Consider the following 22,489-nt stretch of genomic DNA (forward strand, 5'->3'; position numbering starts at 1 on the left):
TCTCCTCTCCCTCCAGCTGCGGGGTCCCGCGCCATCAGTCAGAACCCCTGCCCAATTGTTCCCCTCACACTCCTCATCTTCACTCACGGACCGTTAACTGCCTTGTCCATAGAGGGATTTTAACAGGGGGGACCCTGATGGGACTAAACAAAAATCCTACAAGCTGAGAGTGTCCCTCTCATTACTGGTCTTAGAGGCCAAACACACCAAAGGCAAGAAATCAGTGAGCAACAGCACCCCCTGCTGGACACGTTAAACTTAGCATTTTGAACATATTTCCCACGTTAACTACGCAAGATCCCGAAGTACTGGTATACCTGTGCAAGGCCCAGCCTGCAACAAACATGTGCAAAAGAAAGAAAAAGGGCAAAAATGAGAGTGAGAGCCCTGACCGGTTTGGCTCAGTGGATAGAGCGTCGGCCTGCGGACTCAAGGGTCCCAGGTTCGATTCCGGTCGAGGGCATGTACCTTGGTTGCGGGCACATCCCCAGTGGGGAGTGTGCAGGAGGCAGATGATCGGTCTTTCTCTCTCATCCATGTTTCTAACTCTCTATCCCTCTCCCTTCCTCTCTGTAAAAAAATCAATAAAATATATTTTTTTAAAAAATGAGAGTGAGAAATTCCTGTGGGGCTCGGTCTTCCAGGTCCCACACCTTCTTGGGTTTTACCTCCAGGAGCCCCACCAGGTTTACACAGCAAAGGGCCTCCTGTGGTCCTGGTAAAGAGAGTGAGGAATAATCATTGTGAAATAAACCCTGCACCTTTGCCATGGGGAAGACTATACCAGAGCCTCTTCCCACCTGGAGAGAGGCATTTCTCTAAATCCAGCACAGCTGAGCTTTCCTGTCTCCCCTGAGAGGGCTGGAGGAAAGCCGCAGCCCAGAGACATGGCCCCACTGTTGTGTGGGTCCCAGCCTCAATGGTTGCCAGGGCTGACCAGCAGACCCTGAGTGGCGGATGAATGATTGCTCTGACACATGTTTCTGTGAAAGAGAGGCTAAGGGACTACTTGGCTATAGCCACCAAGTAGCCCTGTTCGCCTGCCTCCTTAGGCTTGTATTGTAACAACACCTTGAACTAAAATTAGCCTCTAGATCAGCCGTGGGCAAACTACGGCCCGCAGGCCGGATCTGGCCCATTTGAAATGAATAAAACTAAAAAAAAAAAAAGACCGTACCCTTTTATGTAATGATGTTTACTTTGAATTTATATTAGTTCACACAAACACTCCATCCATGCTTTTGTTCCGGCCCTCCGGTCCAGTTTAAGAACCCATTGTGGCCCTCGAGTCAAAAATTTCGCCCACTCCTGGGCCAGAAGGTTGAGAACCACTGTCGGTTTGGCCCACTAGAGCATCAGCCTGGGGACTGAAGGGTCCCAGGTTTGATTCCGGTCAACGGCATGTACCTTGTTTGCGGGCACAACCCCAGTAGGGAGTGTGCAGGAGGCAGCTGATTGATGTTTCTAACTCTCTATCCCTCTCCCTTCCTCTCTGTAAAAAAATCAATAAAATATATTTTTTAAAAAGACTTAAGGAGGCAACTTCCTTCCATATTTAAAAAAAAAAAAAAGCCAGCCATGTTTATTCAAGGTGGATGCGTTTTGAAATGGGCGTTTTGGCAACCCAAAGCTCAGTGTCAGGCACTCACGCTACGCCCATGACATTTTTTTCAAGTTTTTCTTTTGCCTCCATTACAGCTGACATTTAATGTTATATTCGTTTCAGGTGCACAGCATAAGAGTTAGGCATGTATATCATTTACAAAGTGACCCCCTCCCATAAGTCTATCACCACCTGGGTTTAATCAGAAAATGTCATGGGCTGAGAGTGGCCCCCAGGTCCTCAGGTCCAGAGCCTGTGAATGTGACCTGATGTGGCCAATGAGGTTTTGCAGATGTGATTCAGCAACAGTTTCCAGTTCCCACTGTAGAAGTCTTGAAACAGTTTTATTGGTTTCACTTTTAGGAATGTTGTGATTTGGGGTACTATGATATTTTTAGCCCTTGCCGGTTTGGCTCAGTGGATAGATAGAGCGTCGGACCAAAGGATCCTGGGTTTGATTCCGGTCCAGGGCACATACCTCCGTTGCAGGCTCCTCCCCAGCCCGGGGCCCCGACCAGGGCCCGTTTAGGAGGCAACCAATCAATGTTTTTCTCTCACATCGGTGTTTCTCTCTTGTCTTTCCCTCCCTCTTTCTTTCTTTCTTTTCTTTTTTTAAATATATTTTTATTGATTCCAGAGAGGGAGAGAGAGATAGAAACATCAATGATGAGAGAGAATCATTGAACGGCTGCCTCCCGCATGGCCCCTACACAACCCAGGCATATGCCCTTGACCAGACTCGAACCTAGGACCCTGTAGTCCACAGGCTGACTGATGCTCTATCCACTGAGCCAAACTGGCTAGGGCCCCTCTCTCTTTCATTCTCTCTAAAAATCAACGGAAAAATATCCTCGGGTGAGGATTAAAAATAACAATGATAGTACATGATAATTTAGTTTAATCTTCTGATGTTGCTAATGTAGATGTAGACGTTGTCTCTGCACACTGGTTTTGGAAGCAGCCGCTCTGCTAAATTCACGGACCGATTCCAGGAGGTTGCCTTTGAGATGTGTTGTCCTGTCATTGGAAACAATAATGTTTTATTTCCCTTTTTCCAATCCCGGTGCCTTTTATTCCCTTTCGCGCCTCACTGTTCCTTCTAGAAATTTCCTTAAAATGTTGAGAAGAAGTGGTGAGAGTAGACAGCCTTGTCTTTCTCTCGACCTTAGGGGAGAAGTGTTCATTCCAAATTTCACTTCTCAGTGTAACTGGAATCCCAGGCGACAAAGGTACGGAGAATCCGGTGCCTCTCGCAAAAAAAACAAAAATAAAAATAAATCCTAGTTTGTATTTCGTTTACACGCAGGTTTTTCAAGCATTTTTAGTGTCTTGGTCATAGCTTCACATTTGGAGATCTCTCTCAGTCATCTGAATGCCTGGCTTTTGAAGAATGTCAGTATCTGGCATTTCCGTGGGACAGAAATCAGCTGGGCCGAGCCGGAGCTGCCGGCTTATTTGCTGCATTCTCGCACCAAGTGCTGGGGTGTCCCCTGCGCTGAAACCAAACAAACATTCCTTTAGCCGGCCTTGGGCTCTCTCACTTCTTTTCTCAACAGTGGGTCTTTGTCAACCTGAGTCAGGGAGAAAAATCAAAGCCAAGTCCGCCACCTGCTGGACAAAGTGTGCTCAGGTAAATCACAGAGAGACCAGGATCCACAATTCAGATGCCCATGGGGGGTTGGGGGGAGGGAGAGAGAGAGAGAGAGAGAGAGAGAGAGAGAGAGAGAGAGAGAGAGAAGACGCCCAAGGCTCCAGCTCTCTTGCAACACAATTTTGACAAACAATAAAGTAGAAAAAGAATATAGCATGGAAAAAATTATAAAAAGTATTTTAATTGATTTTATGAAACAAAAAGACTGGTCGACTGTAACAGCTAAGGAGATTAGAGAAAACTTTCATTCTAGATACTAGCAATAAAGACAACAGAATAAGAACTGAACTGGAAGAGCAAGGGGAAATAATTAGAGAAAAAATAATGACAATTAAACATAAAATGTACTGCCCTGGCCAGTGTGGCTCAGTTGGTTGGGCGTGGGCCCGTGCACCCAGAGGTTCCCGGTTTGATTCCTGGTCAGGGCACATGCCCCGGTTGCAGGCTCCATCCACGGTGGGGCACATGCAGGAGGCAGCTGATCGATGTTTCACTCTCCCATCAATGGTTCTCTCTCTCTCTCTCCCTTCCTCTCTCTCTCTAAAAGTCAATAAAAATGCTTTTATTGCCGAAACCGGTTTGGCTCAGTGGGTAGAGCGTCGGCCTGCGGACTGAAAGGTCCCAGGTTCGATTCCGGTCAAGGGCATGTACCTGGGTTGCGGGCACATCCCCAGTAGGAGATGTGCAGGAGGCAGCTGATCGATGTTTCTCTCCCATCGATGTTTCTAACTCTCTATCTCTCTCTCCCTTCCACTCTGTAAAAAATCAATAAAATATATTTTAAAAAAATTATTTTATTATTATTATTTATTATTATTATTTATTATTATTTTTTATTATTTAAATAATATTAAATTATTATTATTTTTTAAAAAAATATATAGTTTATTGATTTTTTACAGAGTGGAAGGGAGAGAGAGATAGAGAGTTAGAAACATCGATGAGAGAGAAACATCGATCAGCCGCCTCCTGCACATCTCCTACTGGGGATGTGCCCGCAACCCAGGTACATGCCCTTGACCGGAATCGAACCTGGGACCTTTCAGTCCGCAGGCCGACGCTCTATCCACTGAGCCAAACCGGTTAGGGCGATATAAAAATACTTTTAAAAATAAAATGAAATGCACTTAGAAGCATAGAATACAGTACTTGGCACACAGAGAATAAAAGAGTCCACGGTGGGAAGAATCACCTGGGATGCAGGGGAAAGGACGAAAGGGTAACAGGGATGAGGGGAGGGAGCAACTCCGAAGAAACCACATTATTCATGAAGTTCCTTGTTAATAACTGGAAAACTTGGGGTGAATGGATGACTTTTGGGGGACGTGTAAATTACAAAACAATCTCATGAAGAGATGACTATGTTAACTACATGGGTAACTATAAGATAAGCTGGCAGAATTATATGAAATTATTTCAAACTATCAACAAACAGACAATTCTGATTCAATGTACACTAATGATATAAACAAAAAACTTCCCAATTATCTGTATAGAGTCAGCATCGCGTCATATAAAAACCTAATATGGTGTCCTGGCCTGGTGGTTCAGTCGGCGGGAGCATCCTTCCATACACCACAAGGTCGCCGGTTTGATTCCCTGTCAGGGCACATGCCTACGTTTTAGGTTCAATCTCCAGTCAGGTGTCCTGGAGACAGCCAATAGCTGTTTCTCTCTCACATCCATGTTTCTCTCTCTTCCCCTCTCTCTTCCTTCCTCTCTCTCTCAAGTTAATAAAAACATTCCCTTGGGTTAGGATTAAAACTTTTTTTAAGTTTTTTAAAAACATAACATGGTGCCCAGCCAGTGTGACTCAGTGGTTGAGTGTCAACCTATGAACCAGGAGGTCACGGTTCAATTCCCAGCCAGGGCACATGGTGGGGGTTGAGGGCTGGATCCCCAGTGTGGGCCATGTAGGAGGCAGTGGATCGATGATTCCCTCTCATCATTGATGTTTCTATCTCTCTCTTCCTCTCCCTTCCTCTCTGAAATCAATAAAAATATATGCATTTTAAAAACCTAACATGGTGACACAAAAAGGGAAAACTATAAACAAAGCTCTTTAATCCTATATAATCCTATATAATAAAAGGCTAATATGCAAATTAACCAAATGGTGGAACGAATGGTCGCTCTGACACACACTGACCACCAGGGGTCAGACGCTCAATGCAGGAGCTGCCCTCTGGTGGTCAGTGCACTCCCACAGGGGGAGCACCGTTCAGCCAGAAGCCTAGCTCACAGCTGGTGAGCACAGCGGCAGTGGCAGTGGCAGGAGCCTCTCCCGCCTCCATGGCAGAGCTAAGGACCCCTGCAGGGGATGTCTGCCTGTGGGGAGCGGCAGGCGGACATCCCCCAAGGGGTCTCGGACTGTGAAAGGGCGCAGGCCAGGCTGAGGGACCCACCCCACCCCCCGCCCCAGTGCACGAATGCCGTGCACTGGGCCTCTAGTATATAAATAAAAGTAGAGCTCAGAAGTCATCAGGATGGCAGAGCAAGGCGGATGTCTGTGCAAAGCAGTGACCTAGAATGAGGTGGAGAGAGAGAGAGAGAGAAGGTGTCTACCCAAAGTGCCAGCAGGGAACGTCAGAACCCGAACAAGGTGAGAATGTTGTGCTGCTTCGACTCAGGAATGACCCCATACCTAGCATTGTGATGAGGGAGTCCTTGAACAGGTGTGTGTGTGGGGGGGGGGGGGGGGGTAGACACCTCAGCAGGTGAAACACGGCCACGGCCACGCAGGATGAGGAGGAAACCACGCTGGGGAGGCCCGGGGGCCAAGATGGGGATTGGTTCCACTCAGGGCGACTGCCCAAATAAATAGGCTAGGGATGACGGGAAATAGGGGTCTCCTTCTCGGAGAAAAGAGTTACTCACAGGAAAAGGCAGAAAACTAGAGTGACCCCTTTGGTACTGGCTTAGAACTGGAGGCAAAAGGAGGGAACTCGCGGATTTCAACATTCGTTTTGTGAATTAATTAATAAGTGAGTGCAGATGAGAGGTTGCTTGGAACAAAGTCAAGAACGAGACAATGGCACCTGCTATCTCAGTTCTTACTTAACATTCTACCAGCACAGCCCTCGGTTGCGAAGAGAACCAATTTGGGTTCACTTAAGCAAAAAAAAAAAAAAAAAAAAGTGGTGGTGTTTTTTTTTTGTAGGACATTGGGCAGCTTTCAGATTGGACGAGAAAGCCAAAGTACCAAGTTTAGAAAATGGGTCAGAACCCAGGGAAACAATGAAAGGAGACTCCTCGCCAAGTTTGCCTGGGGACAGCCTGGTTCGAGGCCAGAGCCGTCAAAGGGAGCCCTGGGCAATCCTTACCTCTTTATAAAGTCGCAGTGTCCCCTTACTCAGACGCCTGCACGCCAGCCTCCGGGTTCCAGGGAAAGCAAGCTATGCTTTTAATGGATTTCAGAGGGAGGGGGAGGGGGAGAGAGAGAATTATCAATGTGAGCAAGAAACGTCCAGCACCAGCTTCCTTCGTGTCGGGAAGTGGGGCCACACACGACGATGGGGTTCCCAGGCAGAGAAATAAGAGTTCGGCTGCTGAGTGCAAACATCGTTCTGAGAGAGTGAGCCATGGGCAATCAAAAAGAGAGCCAAAGAAGAAGTATACGTACTGGGAAGGACCTACCCTCGTTATTTGCAAGTCGTATAATTGTATGCCTGGGAAATCCACAATTCGCTGGAAAAACTATTAGAAGCAGCCCCATAACTCATTAAGGCGTCAAGTTACACCACACTTTTTCCATTTCGGGGACTCTCCAGAGTTGGAAACCGACAACAGTATAAGGACACACTTAGCCTGCATGGATGTGAAGGAAAAGATCCCCTTAGGTTGGGGTCGGGGCGGGGGAGCAATCTGGCATCATTCATGAGCACTGCACCTACACACTCACTTAATCTCCACAATCCCACTCCTGGGAACCCATCCCATTAAAACCAAGCCATCAGCGTGTGAGGATAGACGTACAAGGAAGTTTATGGCACCCATAAACAAAAACCACAAAACTGGAAACAAAACAAGTGCCCATTAATCGGGTAATGGCTTTGGCACATCGACACCACTGAACACAAGGCGATTTTTTTTATCCTCGCCCAAAGATATGTGTGTGTGGTTGTTTTTGTTTTTTCTTGATTTTAGAGAGAGGGGAAAGGAGAGAGAGAGACAGAGAGAGAATCATCCAGGTGAGCAAGAAACATCCATCCGTTGCCTTCCCGCATATGCCCTGACAGGGAATCGAACCCAAACCTTTTGGTGTACGGGACGACGTTCCAATCAACTGAGTCACCTGACTGGGAGATACAACGCAAATTTTAAAAAATATCACAATATCCCTGGCCCGTGTGGCTCGGTTGGTTGGAGTGTCATCCCCTACACCAAAAGGTTGCGGGTTCGATTCCTGGTCAGGCACATACCTAGGTTTCGGGTTCAATCCTCAGACGGGGTGTGAACAGGAAGACAACTGATTGATGTTTCTCACACCGATGTTTCTCTCTCTCTCTCTCTCTCTCTCTCTCTCTCTCTCTCTCTCTCTCCCTTTTTCCCCCTCTCTTTAAAATTAATAAGCATGTCCTACAGTGAGGATGAATATTCAGGTGTCCCAAAATATGTGTACACACTTTGAATAAGTATAAAGACAGTGTTTATTAAAATATATTTCATTTTCAAAATGTAACAACTACCTGCTGTTAAAGTGTGAATATCACCCTGTGAATATCACCAAAAAAAATTGACTGAAGAAGCAGATATGCCATTTCAATTGCCTTCCATTAAGCCAGATGTTTTAAAAACATGCCAACATGTAAAACGGTGTCATTCTGTACACTGATTTTTGGTTTTGAAAATGCAGGTATAGCCCTAACCGGTTTGGCTCAGTGGATAGAGCGTCGACCTGCGGACTGAGAGGTCCCGGGTTCGATTCCGGTCAAGGGCATGTACCTTGGTTGTGGGCACATCCCCAGTGGGAGTGTGCAGGAGGCAGCTGATCGATGTTTCTCTCTCATCGATGTTTCTAGCTTTCTATCCCTCTCCCTTCCTCTCTGTAAAAAATCAATAAAATATATTTATTAAAAAAAAAAGAAAGAAAAGAAAAAAAAATGCAGGTATATATTGTTATATAGATTAACCATTTTACGTTGAATGACTTAATACACAAATATTTTCACAACAATTTTCACTGGGTGGGGATGATAAAGAACCCACAAATTTAATTGGAAAAAGATGCGAAAACCCAATAGAAAAATTGGCTAATGACCTGAGCAGACTTTACAAAAACACAAGTCCAAGGACTGATAGATGACAAGGTTCTCAGTAGCTTATTTTAAAATATGTAATGTTTGCCGAAACCGGTTTGGCTCAGTGGATAGAGCGTCGGCCTGCGGACTGAAGGGTTCTGGGTTCGATTCCGGTCAAGGGCATGTACCTGGGTTGCGGGCACGTCCCCAGTAGGAGATGTGCAGGAGGCAGCTGATCGATGTTTCTCTCTCATCGATGTTTCTGACTCTCTATCTCTCTCCCTTCCTCTCTGTAAAAACTCAATAAAAAATATATTTAAAAAATAATAATAAAATAAAATAAAATATGTAATGTTAATAGTTTTGCACCCATGTTAATTTCCCGAGCTTATAATTTTTTTATTATGATACCACATAACATGAGATTGACCTTCTTAACAAATTTTTAGGAGCACAATGAGGTGTTGTTGACTGTAGGTCAACAGTGTTATATAGCAGATCTCCAGAACTTGTTCATCTTGTTCAACTAAACTTTATGTCAGATTACTACTAACTCACTAATTCCCTCTCCCTCCAGCCCTGGCGACTACGGTCCCACTCTTTGGTTCTATGAATTTTTTTTAAAATATATTTTATTGATTTTTTACAGAGAGGAAGGGAGAGGGATAGAGAGTTAGAAACATCAATGAGAGAGAAACATCGATCAGTTGCCTCCTGCGCACCCCCCACTGGGGACGTGCCCACAATCAAGGCACATGTCCCCAACCGGAATCAAACCTGGGACCCCTCAGTCCACAGGCCGACACTCTATCCACTGAGCCAAACCGGTTAGGGCCATGAATTTATTTTTAATATTTGATTTCAGAGAGGAAGGGTGAGGCAGAGAAAAATAGAAACATCAATGATGAGAGAGAATCATTGATCGGCTGCCTCCTGCCCGCCCCACATTAGGGATGGAGCCTGCAACCCGGTCATGTGCCCTTGACCAGAATTGAACCTGGGGCCCTTCAGTCCGCAGACCAACGCTCTATCCACTGAGCCTAACCAGCTAGGGCGGTTCTATGAATTTGACTCTTCTAGATATCTCACAGAAGTGGAATCGTTCCATATTTGTCATTCTGTGACTGACCTATTTCAGTTCACATGATCAAGTTTCATCCTATGATTGCACCCTGCAGGGTTTTCCCCCTTCTTATTGCTGAATAATGTGCCACTGTATGTATGCACCACATTTCATTTATTCATTCACCTGTCAATGAACGCTTAGATTACCTCCACATTTTAGCTGTTGTTAATAGTGCTACAATGAGTACTGATATGTTCTCGAGATTCTGGTGTGTCAACTCTTTTGGATAAATATCTAGAAGTGGGATTGCTAGATCATGATTTTAATTTTTTGAAGAATCTCCATGCTACTTCCAGAGCTACGGCACCATTTGGCATTCCCACCAACAGTGTACAGGGTTCTAATTTATCTGCATACGTACCAGCACTTGTCATCTTTTGTGTTTTTGTTTGTTTGTTTATTTACTTATTTTAAATACTAGAGGCCCGGTGCACGAAATTCGTGCACTCGGCAGGGGGTCCCTCAGCCCGGCCTGAGCCCTCTTGCAGTCCGGGAGTCCTTGGGGGATGTCCGATTGATGGCTTAGGCCCACTCCCCCGTTAGTCGGACATCCTTAGCGCTGCCATGGAGCCTCTCCCACCACTGCCGCTGCGCTCGCCAGCCATGAGCCCCACTTCTGGCTGAACAGCACTCCGCCTGTGGGAGTGCACTGACCATCAGGGGCAGCTCCTGCATTGAGCATCTGCCCCTTGGTGGTCAATGCGTGTCATAGCAACCGGTCATTCCGCCATTCAGTTGATTTGCATATTAGCCTTTTATTATATAGGATGTTTTTATTGATTGTAGAGAGATCATCTTTTGTGTTTGTTTGTTTGTTTACTTACTTTAAATATCTTTTTATTGTTTGTAGAGAGAGAGAGGAAGGAAGAGGGAGAGAGAGACACATGGATGAGAGGGGGAGAGCATTGATCGGCTGCCTCCTGCATGCCCCCTACTGGGGATGGAGCTGACAACCTGAGCATGTGCCCTGACCAGGAATCAAACTAATGATCTCTTGGTGCATGGAAAGATGCCCAACCACCGGAGCCACACCAGCCAGGCCTTTTGTGTTTTTTATATTAGCTATCCCGGCAGGTGTGAGGTGATATCCCACTGTGGTTTTGATTTGCATTTCCCTGATTCTTAGTTATGTTGAGCATTCTTTCATAAAGCTACACATGGACCACTCTCCAAAACACAGTGTTGGAGGAAATAAAAAGACCCACAAAAGTATGTAAAGTCTTGTTCCAAATATAAAAATATTTACTGTTAATATTTCTGTCTTCTTTGGAGAAAGGTCTATTCAAGTCCTTACTCCATTTTTAAATGGGGTTATTAGGATTTTTTTTTTTTTTTACTCTGGAATTGTAGGTGTTCCTAATACATTTTTGGAGGTTAACTCCTTATCAGATATATGGTTTGAAATATTTTCTCCCATTCTACAGGCTGTATTCCTTTTCACTCTGTTGATTGCGCCCATTGTTGTGCAGAAGCTTTTACAAATATATGTTTTTTATTGATTTCAGAGAGGAAAGGGGAGATAGAAACATCAGTGATGAGAGAGAATCACTAATGGGCTGCCTCCTGCTAACCCCACACTGGGGATTGAGCCCACAACCCAGGCATGTGCCCTGACCGGGAATCGAACCATGATCTTCCTGGTTCATAGGTCGACGCTCAACCACTGAGCCACACCAGCCAGGCTGTGCAGAAGCTTTTTAATGTGATGCAGTCTCACTTGTTTTTGGTTTGGTTTTGTTGTTTTTTGTTCGCTGGGCTTTGGTCATAGCCATAAAATTATTACCAAAGAACAATGTCATGAAGCTCTTTCCTGGTGTTTTCTTCTAGGCGTTTTATAGCTTCAGGTCTTATGTTTGAGTCTTTAATCAATTTTGAGTTGATGTGTGCGTGTGCGTGTGAGTATGTGCGTGTGTGTGTGTGTGTGTGTGTGTGTAAACAAAAAGGGGGGGTCCAATTTCATTCTTTACATGTGAATATCCAGTTTTCCCAGCAACATTTGTTGTAAGAGGCTGTCCACTCCCCCATTGTGTATTTTTGGCGCCAGTAATATAAGACGCTAACATTAGGGCAGTTTGCGAGAATTGTATCTGGGAATTCGGGGTACTATTTTTGCAACTTTTCAGAACACTAAAATTACTTCAACATAAAGAGTCAAAGCTATATAGTAGTCTCATTTTAACATTCTAACATTAGGATGCGGAAACTATTATTTCTCAACATTTTTAGCTGTCACTCTTTTCTCAGTTCTAATGCTAAATAGATGCTCACTTGGCCATTAAAAGATCCTAGTGAGCCCTAGACAGTTTGGCTCAGTGGCTAGCGCACCACCCCTCAGACTGAAGGATCCCAGGTTCAATTCTGGTCAAGGGCATGTACCTCCGTTGCAGGCTCGATCCCCGGCCCTGGTTGGGGTGCATGCAGAAGGCAACCAATCAATGTGTCTCTCTTACATCGATGTTTCTCTCTCTCTGTCTCTTCCCCTCCCTTCTACTATCTCTAATAATCAATGAAAAAAATATCCTCTGGTGAGGATTAGAAAAAAAAAAATCCTAGTGAGAATGATACTGCTGCCAAGTTATTAAGCTTTCCTTCCTCACTAATAGAAACTAACTAAGGGAATGGATTACTTCCTCTTTGGGAAAATTTGGTCGAAAGTGATTATGTAATTTCATTCAAGCTGCACCACAAACTGGATCTTTGCTGCTTCCTCAATAATTTCAGAAGTAGACGTAAGATTGTTATAGCTTCTGTGAAGTATAACATACAGAGAGAGAGATTCCTGAAACAAATGTCATCATACACATATTATAAATGTAAGGCGAACACTCTTGTCATAGAGGTCAAGGAATGAAATATACACCACATTTCAGAATTTCCTCCAGTGGCATCCTCAAAGTAACTCCTCCATCCCTCCAGAAGTGAGTAAGAATCCTAACATTTTTATAATCTTGCCCTCACTCTTCTTTTGTCGTTTTCTTTTGACTGATATTAATATTAAATATTTTTGGAACAAGACTTTATGCATTCTTTTCTTAAAAAAAATACTATTTTTTATTGACTTCAGAGAGGAAGAGAGAGGGAGAGAGATAGAAACATCAGCGATCGGCTGCCTTCTGTACACCCCGCACTAGGGATCGAGCCCAGAACCCAGGCATGTGCCCTGACCGGGAATCAAACCATGACCTCCTGGTTCATAGGTCGATGCTCAACCACTGAGCCATGCCTGCCAGGCTATGCATTCTTTCGTGTCTTCTTATTTTCTCCATTATGTTTGGAAGAGTTGTCCGTGTCATCATGTAGCTGTTAGTTTTTTTTCATTGCTCTACAGTATTCCATTGTGTGGATGTATCGCACTTTATCCATCTGATACTAAGTGGGCATCTGGGTTGCTTCCAGATTGGGGCTATGACATACGATGCTGCTGTGAACATTCTTGCACATGCATCTGGTGTAGCTGTGCACAAGCATCTCTGAGGCAGCAATTCTCAAACATTTTGGTCCAAGGAACCCTTTACACTATTAAAAATACTGTAAAAATATCTCCAGCGCTAACCTGCGTGGCTCAGTGGATAGAGCGACGGCCTGCGGACTGAAGGGTCCCAGGTTCGATTCCAATCAAGAGCACATGCCTAGGTTGTGGGCTTGGTCCCCAGGAGGGGGTGTGCAGGAGACAGCCAATCAATGATTCTCATCATTGATGTTTCTGTCTCTCTCCCTCTCCCTTCCTCTCTGAAATCAATAAAAATAAAAATATATTTAAAAAAATAATAAAATGATGTGCATGCACATAAAGAAATTAGGATAGAGCTAGCTCTCTATTATTCTGTAGGAATAATAACAACAAATAATTTTTTATGTGGTTTACCATGTGCCACTCACTGTTTTAAGCACTTGACATTTATTAACTCCTTGAATTCTCGTATATCAACCCTGCAATGTTGGTAGTTACTATCATTCCCATCACAGAACTGAGGCATAGCTAGGCTGGTGTGGCTCAGTGGTTGAGTGTTGACCTATGAACCAGGAGGTCATGGTTCCATTCCTGGTCAGGGCACATACCCAGATTGTGGGGTCAATCCCAGGTTGGTGGGCATGTAGGAGGCAGCCAATCAATGATTCTCTCTCATCATTGATGTTTCTATCTCTCTCTCCCCCTCTCCCTTCCTCTCTGAAATCAATAAAAATATTTTTTTAAAAAAACAACAACTGATGCCGTGGCCGGTTTGGCTCGGTGGATAGAGCGTCAGCCTGCAGACTGAAGGGTCCCAGGTTCAGTTCCGGTCAAGGGCATGTACCTTGGTTGCAGGCACATCTCCGGTGGGGGGTGTGCAGGAGGTGGCTGATGGATGTTTCTCTCTCATCGATGTTTCTAACTCTCTATCCCTCTCCCTTGCTCTCTGTAAAAAATCAATAGAATATATATTTTTCAAAAAGTTCATAAAAAACCCACCACAACAACAACTGAGGCATAAAAAGACATAGTTAGGCCCTGGCCTGGTAGCTCAGCAATGCACCAAGGTTGCAAGTTTGATCCCAGGTCAGGGCATATAAAAGAATCAGCCAATGAATGCATAAATAAGTGGAACAACAAATCAATATTTCTTTCTCTCTCTCTCCCTCTCCCCTCCTCTCTGAAAACAATTAAAACGTATATTTAAGCCGAAGCCGGTTTGGCTCAGTGGATAGAGCGTCGGCCTGCGGACTGAAGGGTCCCAGGTTCGATTCTGGTCAGGGGCATGTACCTTGGTTGCGGGCACATCTCCAGTAGGGGGTGTGCAGGAGGCAGCTGATCGATGTTTCTCTCTCATCGATGTTTCTAACTCTCTATCTCTCTCCTTTCCTCTCTGTAAAAACTCAATAAAATATATTTAAAAAAAAATAAAACATATATTTTAAAAAAATAATAAAATAAATCAACAAATAATTTTTTTTAAAAGACATAGTTAGTAAAATAGTTGAGCCGGGAGTCAAACAGAGGCAGCCTGGTTTCAGAGTCTGTGTTCTTGATCACCTTGCTATAATACAACAGAATTCTGTTCTTGAAAAACTGCACAGTATGTCAGGACAAATGCTCACATATTTGAGAAGACATGAAATAAAGTGTCAAGGCGTTTGTTTGTCTTTAAATCTTGGATGTGAACAGCATAGCAGCTGAAGGCCCGAGCTGTTCTGATAAGCAGAAGGGGTGGCCCACAGGGGAAGGGGCCGAGAAGCCAGCTGCAGACGAACCCTTCCCCAAAATCACACCTATGCTTCCAACCAGCCTGACCAGAGAAAGGGTTAATAGTGAGAATGAGATTGGCCTTCTCCCCACCCACCCACCAAAAGAGAGAGAGAGAGAGAGAGAGAGAGAGAGAGAGAGAGAGAGAGAGCGCCCTGGCCCCAATTCCCACATCCACCAGTGAGAGTCACCACTCAGGATTATTATTTTTTTAAATATATATTTCAGAGAGGAAGGGAGAAGGAGAAAGAGATAGAAACATCAATAATGAGATTCATTGATTGCCTGCCCCCTGCTGGGGATGGAGTCTGCAACCCAGGCATGTGCCCTTGACTGGAATCGAACTCGGGACCCTTCAGTCCGCAGGCCGATGCTCTAACCACTGAGCCAAACCAGCTAGGAGCCTCCATTGCATTTGGATCATCGGTATTGCGGACGCTCTGCTAGTCTGAGGATTATGGAGCCTGTGGGGATTAACTAGTGCTGTGGGATTATCTCAAGTTTGGGGAGTAACCCCCACCGGGAAGGATTCTCTGGCAGTGCTGTAGGATTAGCTCGGGTTTGGGGTTGATCCCTCACAAGGAAGGATTCTCTGATGCTTTGATATTCCTCATGCCTCCAGGCTACCTTCTCTGGAGTATCAGTGAGTTCTTGACTCAGACCCACCTCAGGGCGGGTTGAAGTGTGTTCCTGGCTACCAGGTCCTGTTCCAGGCACTTGGGGTGTGGGGGGGTGGGGTGCGGAGGGATGGCTTGTGAAGGGCGGGCTGCTTCTACCTTCACATGGGCCCGCTGTTCGGAGGGAAAAAACGATGGTGGAACTTGCGTGTCAGGGCATGATGGGGATGGTGGTTCCTGCATCTTAGGGGTATAGGAATTATGGGTGTTGGGTATCAGGACTGGCAAGAACGGTGGTCCTTGTGTGCCAACGTCTGGTGAGAAAGGTGGTCCCAGTGTCTCCAGGGTTGAGGGGGATGGTAGGTCCTAGCTGTCGGGAGCTGATGAGAATGATGGATCCTATTCACAGGGGCTGATGGGAAAGTGGATATGGATTATATATATATATATATATGTTTTTATTGATTTCAGAGAGGGAGATAGAGATGGAAACATCAATGATGAGAAAGAATCATTGATTAGCTGCCTCCTGCACATCCCCTACTGGGGGATCAAGCTCACAACTCGAGCATGTGCCCTGATCAGGAATCGAACCATGACCTCCTGGTTCACCGGTTGACGTTCAATCACTGAGCCACCCCCGCCAGGCTGGGAAAGTGGATGTTGAGTTGCAGGGGCGGATAAGAATGATGGACCCTGCCCTAACCGGTTTGGCTCAGTGGATAGAGCATCGGCCTGCGGACTGAAGGGTCCAGGTTTGATTCCAGTCAAGGGCATGTACCTTGGTTGCAGGCACATCCCCAGTAGGAGGTGTGCAGGAGGCAGCTGAATCGATGTTTCTCTCTCATCGATGTTTCTAACTCTGTATCCCTCTCCCTTCCTCTCTGTAAAAATATCAATAAAATATATATATATTTTTTAAAAAGAATGATGGATCCTGAATCTCAAGGGCTGGTGGGCTATTCTGTCACAGAGGCTGCCTGGATGGTGGACCCCAAGTCTCAAAGGCTGATGGGAATGGATGGTGGCTCCTGAGTCTTGGGAATTTATGGGAATTGCGGTAGCTGAGTCTTAGGTGCCCAGGGCCCTGTGAGCCCTGCGTATCAGAGAAGGATGGCGACAGTGGTTCACGAACTAATGGGAATGGAAACCATGCTTCAGGAACTGAGAGGAATTATGTTTCCTTATTCCAGAGGCTTCTGCAAGCCCCAGCCTAACCCATAAACCATGTTATTCATCCATCTCTCCCTGTTCCTGAGCCCCGGCTTCCGAGCCACACCCTCCTGGGTGATACCGAGGACAGAGATGACTCAGACCTGGATTCTGCCCTCAGCGGATTCCCAGAGACGGAGAGTCACAGCACCAGGGGCTCAGAGCCAGGCCCGGGAGACACGCAGGGTGGCGTGGTGACCACCCGGCCGGACCTCAGGGCCTGCGGGGTGAGGCAGAATGACGGCAATGATGGTAATTCTGGACGCCAGGTCAAGGTGCCGGATGTGACGTAGGTCCTTCTCAACGTGTGGGAATTGGTGTGTGTGGCCAGTCCATGATGTGGCCAATGTCAATCCCAAGTCAGCCGCACGTGTTTGCAGAGGCGGCCCACTTCCAGAGACAGAACATGGGACTTGGGGCCAGGGAGGCCTGGGTTCGAATCCTACTCTGCCATTCACAGTGCGCGCTTGCGGAACTCATATTCAGAACCTTAGTTCCCTACATGGAGATAAAATAGTTCCTGGTAAATGAGATTGCTGCGATGATTGAGGGATACCATGTATAGAAATACCCAATCCAGGGCCTGTCTGTAAGTATGTGGTCAATAAAGGGTATGTTTGTCATTATCCCTATCATTAGTAAGTAATAATCAATTTTTTAAAAATATATTTTATTGACTTTTTTACAGAGAAGGGAGAGGGACAGACAGTTAGAAACATCGATGTGAGAGAAACATCGATCAGCTGCCTCCTGCACACCACCTACTGGGGATGTGCCCGCAAACAAGGTACATGCCCTTGACCGGAATCGAACCTGGGACCCTTCAATCCGCAGGCCGATGCTCTATCCACTGAGCCAAACTGGTTAGGGCAATAATAATCAATTTTAAAAGAACTATTAGTATTTATCAAGGATCTAGGTTCAGAGGCTTAAGAGCATCAGAAGGAATCAGTAAAAAACCAAATAACCCCCCAGTGATTTGCATATGCATAAGCATGTGTCTTTATGTAAAAAATGATCTCCCAATTGAATAAGTATAAATACATTTATGCATTGGGATACTATACAGTCACTAAAATGAACAAGGTAGCCCGGTTGGCGTGGCTCAGTGGTTGAGCATCGACCTAGGAACCAGGAGGTCACGGTTTGGTTCCGGGTCAGGGCACATGTCCAGGTTGCAGGCATGGGGGGAGGGGGGGGGGTTTCAGGAGGCAGCCTATCCATGATTCTCTCATCATTGATGTTTCTCTCTCTCCCTTCCTCTCTGAAATCAATAAAAATATTAAAGTAAGTAAATAAAATAAAATGAACAAGGTAACTGCTAACATGGATATAAGAGACTGCCGGAAAGTGGCTCAGTGGATAGAGCATCGGCCTGCAGATTGAAGGGTTCCCGGGTTCGACTCCGGCCAAGGACATGTGCCTGCAGGCTGGATCCCCAGTGTGGGGTGTGCAGGAGGCAGCCAATCAGTGGTTCTCTCTCATCATTGATGTTTCTATCTCTCCCTGCCTCTCTGAAATCAATACAAAATAATAATAAATAAAAGTGTAGAATAATGTGATCCCATCCGGGCATAAAAAGGAAGAGGGTTGCCGAAACCGGTTTGGCTCAGTGGATAGAGCGTCGGCCTGCGGACTGAAAGGTCCTAGGTTCGATTCCGGTCAAGGGCATGGACCTTGGTTGCGGGCACATCCCCAGTGGGGAGTGTGCAGGAGGCAGCTGATCGATGTTTCTCTCTCATCGATGTTTCTAACTCTCTATCTCTCTCCTTTCCTCTCTGTAAAAACTCAATAAAATATATTTTTTTTAAAAAAAAAAAAGGAAGATGGTGGTATAATACATGTGCATACAAGTGCTCTGGAAAGATTCACAAGAAATTGGTGTTAAGCTGCCCCCAGAGAGATCTGGGTGGCCAGCCTGCAGGGTGGGAGGGAAATGCATTTTTCACTGTTGAGCCCCAGAACTGTACACCTACCACTGCCTGAATGTCTTCCCTACATGTCCCCCTGTCCCCCCCTCCCCCCAGGCCCCTAATGGCCACTGGGTTCCAAGCTGTGCGCAGCCTCTTCCCTCTCCTGTACCCTCTTCTTCCTCCTGGTTCCCCCCTGGACACAGCGCTAGTCCCCTCAGGTCCTGGGCCCGACTCCCGGCTGTCCATCCCCACGCCTTCCCTCCCGGTCACCTCCCCAGAGTCTGTCCGTGCTCCGTCCCTCCAGCCGCCACACACTCGCTGCCCCACCCCTGCTCTCCGTCCCCAGGGTCCCAGCCCCAGCTCCGGCACCCTCCTCCCCAGCCTGCCAGCTTCCCCCCCAGCCTCTCCCCCTCCCCCACCGGGCCCAGAGGGGCCTCGCGGACACCCGGCTCTGCCCCTCCCCTTTGCTCCTCACCCTCCAGAAAAAGTCCCCAGCCCGGCCTCCCGGGCGCTGCCCGCCGGCCCCGCCCACCCCGCGGCCCCGTCTGCTCAGCCGCCCGGCTCCAGTCCTCGCAGCCGGGACTGCGGCGCTGCCCTCCAGGCTCGCCCCTGCCTTCCTGCCTCGGCGCCTCCGGCCCGGCTGTGCCCTCTGCCTGGCACGCCCTCGCCCTCAGCCATTCAGACCGAGCTGCGCCCGGTTCCTGGAGGTCATGCCACCAGCGCAGCCTCCTCCTCCTCCTCCTCCTCCTCCTCCTCCTCCTCCGCCGCCGCCGCCGGTCCTTGGGGCTCGTCTCCAGCGGCCGGGAGTCCTCCCTCCCGCCCCGGGCGCCCCCCGGACCCCCATCGCCCCGGGATGGCAACTGCCTGCGCCTGGGCCTGCCTCCTCCATCAGACGGTGAGCTCGTCTGCCAGGGCAGATGCGGGTCTGATTCACCTTAGAGTCCCTGGGGGGTGGGTGGATGGGGGGGTGGGTGGGTGGGTGGGTGGGGGAGACCGCAGCGGAGGGGGAGGGAGGGGAAGGAGGCAGGGAGAGAGGAGAGAGCAGACCCTGATGGGGAGATGGGGGAGGGAGAGAGAGAGAGAGAGAGAGAGAGAGAGAGAGAGAGAGAGAGAGAGAGAGAGAGAATGCGCCGGGCATGGAGGCCGGCAGAGAGCAGGAAGGGAGGAGAGGCGGAGGGGACGAGAAGCCGGGACGCGAGAGACCGGCCGGGCCGCGGGCGGCGGAGGGCGGGAGCGGTGGGAGCGCCGGGCCCGCCGCCTCCCGGCCCCTTTTGTCCCTTCCCTCCGCCCTGCGTCACGCTCCCCGGCCGGCCTCCCGCCCGCGCTCCCCCGCCCGCGCCGCCTCCGGCTGGATGGAATTTTTTCCCCTGGACCCGGGCCAGCGGCGGGGCAGGGGGAAGCCAGGCGCGCAGGGCCGGCCGGGCGGCGGGAGGGGCCGGGGCGGGGGCCCCCCGGGGAGGGGGCTGGGCCGCGGGGTCCGGAGCGGGGAGCCGGGAGGAGGCTGGCGGGGACGCGGAGGCCGGGGAGCGGCCGTCGGGCGCGGAGGCGGGCGGAGGATGGAGAGCAGCCAGCGGCCGCGGGGCCGGGGCCGGCCCGGGAGACCGTGCCCTCCGACGCGGGAGCCGCGGAGCCGTGAGTCTGCGGGAGGGGAGGGGAGGGGAGGGGGCCCGGGACCCCGGGGTCCCCGAGGGAGGAGGCACGGGGAGCCCCGGCGGCTGGGATCCGGGAGGGGGGGCGGGGTAGGTGGGGAACCCAAGCTCCGGAATTCTTGGAGGCGGCGGCTGGGGGGCCTGGATTCGGGATCCGGAGAAGGAGAGGGCGGAGGACACCCCTGGGTCCCTCTTGGGGGAGGGATGGGCTGGGGTACCGGGTTCCGAGCCGAAGGAGACGGGGGTGGAGGTGGTGTTGTGGGGGCGGGGGGGCCGCAAGATGCCCGCCCGCGCCCTCGGGGTAGGTGCCGGGCGAGCGTCTGGCTTCGGCGGTGCCTCCGGCGGCGGAAGGGTTAACGTCTGTCTGGAGGGCGGGGGAGGGGCAGGGAGGAGGCTGCGGGGCTCGGAGGGGTCAAGGGTGAGCCGTGCCGGGGGGAGGGGGCCGCGGGGGAGGGGGAGGTTGTCTGGGCTGCCAGACAGGCCAGGGTCAGCGGCGGGGGCAGGGGATGTCTGGCGGACGAGAGGCCCTGCACCCGGGCTCCCTGGGGGACCTGGGATTCCAGGCCCAGCCCCCCCCTCTTCCCTTAAACCTGGGGGTCCGCCACCCAGCCCTTCCCTCCGAATTCCAGAATCCGCACCCCTCCCCCTCCCCCCCCCCCCAAGCCCCCTGCAGCCCGGGACCCAGAAGTCTGGCTTCCCAGCCTCTCCTCTCAGACTTGGGAGGGGGCGCACACGCCAGCCCCAGCCTTCCACGAACCGAACCCCCAGAGCTAGGGTCCCCCCCCTCCCCCACGAGCCCCTTCCTCCCCAGAACCCAGGAGTCCCCCACCTCCTCTGTAGCCCCAGCTGGACTCCATCCCTGCGGGGGCGAAGGGGGCGGGGCCATCTGGTTGCCATGGTGCCAGACTGTTTGGGTCTGCTCTCTGACCCTTGGGGGCTCCCCAGGGTCTGCAGGGAGGGGGAGGGGGACGGAGACCTGGGGGAAGTGCCAGCCCCTTCCCCAAATCGCGCCTATGGGCCCAGGGAGTTCGAGTCCCCACCGACGCCCGGCCCGGTGACCTTGAACAAGCCCGAGCCTCCTCTCTCTCTGGGCCTCAGTCTCCCCGAGGAGACATCTGTCGGGGTGGGGGGGGGGGTGATCAGGTCCTAGAAATCTTTAAGATTCTCAGCTTCCTCTCTCCTCTCATCCCCCTCCTCAGGCCCCAGGCAGCCCCGGGGCATGCTGGGAACCCAGGCCTGGGCTCTGGGCCAGGTTGTTGGGGGGGGGGGGGGGGCGGGGGCAGCCTCCTCCCTTCCCCTTCCTCCCCACCTTGGCCTGACTCTCGCCCCCGCCTGAGGGTCTGGGAGGTTGGGAAGGAGGGAAGGGGGATGAGAGCTGGGACCGTGGACCCGTCCCTGGCCCCCCGCCTCCCCCTTTCCTCCTCCGCCCCCTTCCCGCCTCTCCTCCCCCTCCTCAGCAGGTCGCTACCCCAGCCCTGGGCCCCTTCTCCAACCACCCCCACCCCACCCCCAGCTCCAGACCTGGCTCGGAGCGGCGAGGGGGAGGGAGAGAAGGAAGGAGAAAGACAGAGAGAGAAGGAGAAGGGAGGGAGACAGCCAGAGAGAAGGGAATGGGGGGGCTGGGGGGGAGGGAGGAGAAAGACCTAAGAGGGAGGGAAGGAGAAAGGAGGCGAGGGAAGGAGAGAGCCGGCGATGAGAGATGGAGAGAAGGGGGAGGGGGCGGGAGAGGAGGGAGCGAGACTGGGAAATTGAGGGAGAGAATGCGAGGGACAAAGACGGAGGGAGGGGGGAGGAGAAAGGGAGGCCGACAGACAGAAGGTGAAGGGAAGGAGTGAGAAGGGGGCGACGGGGAAGAAAGCGGGAGTCTGAGAACGGACCTGTGCGCCGGGAGGAGGGAGGGAGGGAGGGAGGGAGGAATGCACAGATGCCGGAGGAGATGGGATCCAGGTGAGGCCGAGGCCGCGACAGCCCCGCGGCGCCCCGCCGGCCGCGAGCGCCAACGGTGGAGCTGGAGCTGGATTTTGGGGGGCGGCGTGGGGGGGGGGCGGGGGACACGCAGTGAGCTGAGACCTAGGGCTGGCCGGAGAGAGAGAGCCCCCAGGGGCCCCCGACTCTAAGCCCAGAGGGTTGGGAGGGTGGGTGCTGGGTGCCGCCCACCTGGGAAGCCGCCCCCTCCCCCCACTTCCAGGGGCCAAGTCCCTGAAACTCCCTGAGGCTCACCTGCAAAATGAGGGGAGCTGTGGGGGGGTGGGAGGGG

Source organism: Myotis nattereri, assembly GCF_964212035.1.
Source record: "Myotis nattereri genome assembly, chromosome: 15".
In the NCBI taxonomy this organism is placed as follows: Eukaryota; Metazoa; Chordata; class Mammalia; order Chiroptera; family Vespertilionidae; genus Myotis; species Myotis nattereri.